Source organism: Pieris brassicae, unplaced genomic scaffold, assembly GCF_905147105.1.
Source record: "Pieris brassicae unplaced genomic scaffold, ilPieBrab1.1, whole genome shotgun sequence".
NCBI lineage: Eukaryota > Metazoa > Arthropoda > Insecta > Lepidoptera > Pieridae > Pieris > Pieris brassicae.
In genome coordinates, this window is record NW_025575908.1 from 15,001 (window position 1) to 20,000 (window position 5,000).

General features: G+C 44.0%; 2 non-coding genes across 2 annotated transcripts in view; both read right to left on the minus strand.

Annotated features, from left to right (window-relative positions):
* LOC123719190 overlaps nt 1-15 on the minus strand; it is a 157-nt gene extending 142 nt beyond the window's left edge. The window contains exon 1 of the ribosomal RNA XR_006755257.1: nt 1-15. This exon is cut by the window's left edge and continues 142 nt beyond it. This is a non-coding gene — a ribosomal RNA (5.8S ribosomal RNA).
* Nucleotides 16-366: 351 nt separating this feature from the next.
* On the minus strand, nt 367-2,272 carry LOC123719193. The gene has a single exon (XR_006755260.1). It is a non-coding gene; the product is annotated as a small subunit ribosomal RNA (ribosomal RNA).
* Between the last annotated feature and the right edge of the window lie 2,728 nt (nt 2,273-5,000).

Sequence of the window (5,000 nt, forward strand, 5' to 3'; positions counted from 1 at the left end):
CCACCGTTCAGGGTAATCGTTTTGTTTTTGTGTGTGTTTTTGTATGAGAAAATATAAAAGGTGCGAAAAAATTAAACAAAAAAATTTGAAAATAATACTTATCATTAACGTGTACGACAAATGAAAAGAAAGAAAATCTCTTTTATTTGCGTGGTTGTACACAAAAATTAAAATATTATTTCAAAGTATCAATAGGCGATAGCGAACGCTAATCAAAGCGTGTCGCAACGCACACGTCGCGAATCGACGAGAGAGAGTCAACCGTCTCGGATTCGATTTTGATTCGTATCATTCACGTGTTTTTTGTATTTTTTTCTTTTTTTGCGAGTCTTTGACAACAACAAAACAAAAAGAAAAAACCAACGTTAATGATCCTTCCGCAGGTTCCCCTACGGAAACCTTGTTACGACTTTTACTTCCTCTAAATGATCAAGTTTGGTCAACTTCCCAGCAACGCCGACGGCCGTGAGGCCACCGCGTGTCGGTCCGAAGACCTCACTAAATCATTCAATCGGTAGTAGCGACGGGCGGTGTGTACAAAGGGCAGGGACGTAATCAACGCGAGCTTATGACTCGCGCTTACTAGGAATTCCTCGTTTATGGGGGATAATTGCAAACCCCAATCCCCAGCACGAAGGAGTTTCAACGGGTTGCCCGGGCCTCTAGGCCAGGGAGAACATGTTGATTCCTTCAGTGTAGCGCGCGTGCGGCCCAGGACATCTAAGGGCATCACAGACCTGTTATTGCTCAATCTCGTGCGGCTCGAAGCCGCCGGTCCCTCTAAGAAGAATTTTAATACGTCGCCAGTGAGTTGCGCTCCCCGAGAGTCGCGCACACCTTGAATGACGACGCCTATTTAGCAGGCTAGAGTCTCGTTCGTTACCGGAATTAACCAGACAAATCGCTCCACCAACTAAGAACGGCCATGCACCACCACCCACCGAATCAAGAAAGAGCTGTTAATCTGTCAATCCTTCCGGTGTCCGGGCCTGGTGAGATTTCCCGTGTTGAGTCAAATTAAGCCGCAGGCTCCACTCCTGGTGGTGCCCTTCCGTCAATTCCTTTAAGTTTCAGCTTTGCAACCATACTCCCCCCGGAGTCCAAAATCTTTGGTTTCCCGGAAGCTGCCCGCCGAGCCATTGTAGTAACGTCGGCGGATCGCTAGATGACATATTTACGGTTAGAACTAGGGCGGTATCTAATCGCCTTCGAACCTCTAACTTTCGTTCTTGATTGATGAAAACACCTTTGGCAAATGCTTTCGCTGATGTTCGTCTTGCGACGATCCAAGAATTTCACCTCTAACGTCGCAATACGAATGCCCCCAGTTATCCCTATTAATCATTACCTCGGAGTTCTGAAAACCAACAAAATAGAACCGAGATCATATTCTATTATTCCATGCACGAAATATTCAAGCGGCATTTTGAGCCCGCTTTGAGCACTCTAATTTGTTCAAAGTAAAATTGTCGGCCCACCTCGACACTCACCGAAGAGCACCGCGATAGGATTTTGATATTGAACCGGCGTTTTACCGCCGGCTCACCGACGATATGCTCCGCAGACGTGTCAGTATCACCGCGGATGCGGTGCACCGACAGCGCGGCGCACAAATGCAACTACGAGCTTTTTAACCGCAACAATTTTAGTATACGCTATTGGAGCTGGAATTACCGCGGCTGCTGGCACCAGACTTGCCCTCCAATTGTTCCTCGTTAAAATATTTAAAGTGTACTCATTCCGATTACGAGGCCTCGTAAGAGTCCCGTATCGTTATTTTTCGTCACTACCTCCCCGTGCCGGGAGTGGGTAATTTGCGCGCCTGCTGCCTTCCTTGGATGTGGTAGCCGTTTCTCAGGCTCCCTCTCCGGAATCGAACCCTGATTCCCCGTTACCCGTGACAACCATGGTAGTCGCAGAAACTACCATCGAAAGTTGATAAGGCAGACATTTGAAAGATGCGTCGCCGGTACTGGACCGTGCGATCGGCAAAAGTTATCCAGATTCATCAAAATTAACGACTTCGGACGCATGGCCCTCCGCCGATTGGTTTTGATCTAATAAAAGCACTCATCCCATCACTGGTCAGAGTTCTGATTGCATGTATTAGCTCTAGAATTACCACAGTTATCCAAGTAACTGAGTAAGATCTAAGGAACCAAAACTGATATATTGAGCCATTCGCGGTATCGCCTTAATACGGCTTGCACTGAGACATGCATGGCTTAATCTTTGAGACAAGCATATAACTACTGGCAGGATCAACCAGGGAGCTGCTTACGCAAACGACACGCCTACACCGCGGTCACGCGGCTTCGGCGAGCCGCTGGCTCGGCGGCGTCGAGGGGCGCGCGCTTGCGCGCGCGCCTTCTCGACACGCGTGAACGTAACGCGTCGAATTTGCACGCGACGCGACGTTCGCGCTTCATATCGATAGACTAACTTTGACCGGTCTACGAGCGGCCGTCCCGTCACGATCTCGCAACGAGGTGATGTACAACGATGCTCGACCACTGTGAGGGACATAAAACTGCAACGAACACGACCCCGCGGGCGGGAATCGATGTTGTGACAATTTGAAAATTGAACATTCATCTAAACGCAACTTCTCAATTTTTATTCAATACGTTATTGTAAACATATTAAAACTCGGCTGGCAATTACATGCGCACACACACGCATGATTCGCACTAGATACGATCAACGCCCGGAGCTTGAGGGATAAATTCCAACACGACGCTGCGCACACCGTTTCGACGATGGGCGCGTGTGCGTCCTCTTTTATACATTCTTTCCATATACGGTCGCCGTGGCGACCGCGCACGTGTCGAACACGCTAGGCGCCCTGCGTTGAGGTGTGCCTAGAAGCGTATTCTTTTAACATCACAGATAACACCGGGGGAGACGGTCCCAAATCTTGGTCGATTGGTAACATCACCATACGGTCTGCGAACGCGGTGCTATAATATAATTTTATATTATATTATATAAAATATGAGGAGGAGTAGTATGTATATTCTTTGTTATTTTGTGTTGACACAAGAGAGATATATAAAATGTACTATACACCACACACACAGAGAGAGAGAGAGCTGGGAAAGATCTCGGCGGTCTCGCATTCGAAATACGAATTTGATATAATTTCCTCCGAAAATCCATACCCATATCTATATCATCCATGCGCGAATATATGTATATAATATTCTCACACTTCGCACAAACACAAAAACAAGAACACATTCTCTCTCGTCCGTCGTTCGTGTCTATTTGAGACGAACGACGCGCGGCAACGAGAACGAGTCGACGCTGTGCGCACGACTGTTTCGCTCCACATCTATACCGAGAGCAATAGTCCGCGTCGGCATTGGAGCGGACGTCGAATGTTTCTCGTAGAGCGAGCGAGAGAGAGACGATTTTTCATTTTATTATGTATGTGTATTGGCGTGCAGTAGTAGCACGTAGTAGTACTAGTAGTAGTAGTAGTAGTAGTAAAAAAATATTATTATTTATTTTATTGACTGATATGATTTTGTTTGTTTTCTTTTTTTTGCATAGACATTTGTATTGATAGATATGTTTCTCGTTGAAGCTCGCAGCACACGCTCAGAGAAATGGCAATGTGGGTTTATTTGAAGAAAAGAAAAAACAAAAAAAACAATTATATTTATTAATAATATGTATGTATGTATGTATGTATGTATGTATGTATGTATGTATGTATAATAATGAATTATAATAATTATTCCGATGCAACGTCAGAGGAAAATGTTTCTCGTACAGGTGCGGCGCGCGACGGCCGGCCGCTCGACAGTTTCGCACCGAATGTTTCTCGTTGAAGCTCGCAGCACACGCTCAGAGAAATGGCAATGTGGGTTTATTTGAAGAAAAGAAAAAACAATTATATTTATTAATAATATGTATGTATGTATGTATGTATGTATGTATGTATGTATGTATGTATGTATAATAATGAATTATAATAATTATTCCGATACAATGTCAGAGGAAAATGTTTCTCGTACAAGATCGCCACGCGACGCGACAAGATGCCGTTCAACGGCACGATATCTACAACTCTGTCGATATATATGTAGATAGTATCTACTCTGTCAAGTATATGTGTGTAACGTGTGGTGGTGTGTGGTGTGGGGTTTTGTTAGCGATAGCGATACGTTTCTAGTTAAAATTGAATATTTAAAAATAAAAACTCTTCTGGTAAGAAAAACTATTTATGGTTTATTATGGTGTGTCTAGTGCAACAACATCAACATTGTCATAATCATAATAATATAATTATTATTAGGGCTATAGGTTAACCTTCCAAATAGGGACCGTCGATTTAAATGTCGATATTTTTAATTATTCTAGATAGTACTCACTAAAAGAAACTTAAGTGCTTGCTTACTTACTTACTTACTTAGTTGATTGAGTTTTTTTTTTTTTTTTTTGAAACTTTTTCATACAAATTGATATATAAGACATATATGGCCGTTACCGACCGCCGACCAAAATCTATTTCATAAAACCGACATAAAATTGATGTCAAACGTCAATCACTTTGAGTTGACTAAGTGTAAGGGTTCAGATTATTTTGAAAGTATCGATCATTTGCGATGCATACGAGAAAAAGATCATTCATTTCATTGTTTGTAAGTTGTAAATTTTGTGTATTATATTGTAATTCTTGAGTGAGAATTGAGTGTTTACTTACTTACTTACTTACTTACTTATTGAATATCCAAAAAGTACCCAAAACCGAATCAGAGCGCCCCACTATCCACGCGGTCTTGTCTGCCCTACCCCTAGAGTGTATATAAAAGCTCGGAGGCGCGCAGGGAGAGCAGCCCTCACCCGCCGTACCCAAAGCGCGGGCATCATGCAAGCCGTAGCGGCTGAGGCTGGTCGCCGAAGGCGACCAAAAAAGCCGAGGCTGCGTAGGCTTGAATAAAATGCCCTGCGCTTTTGGTACGCAAGGGTGGAGGGGCTGCATTTCCCGTAGC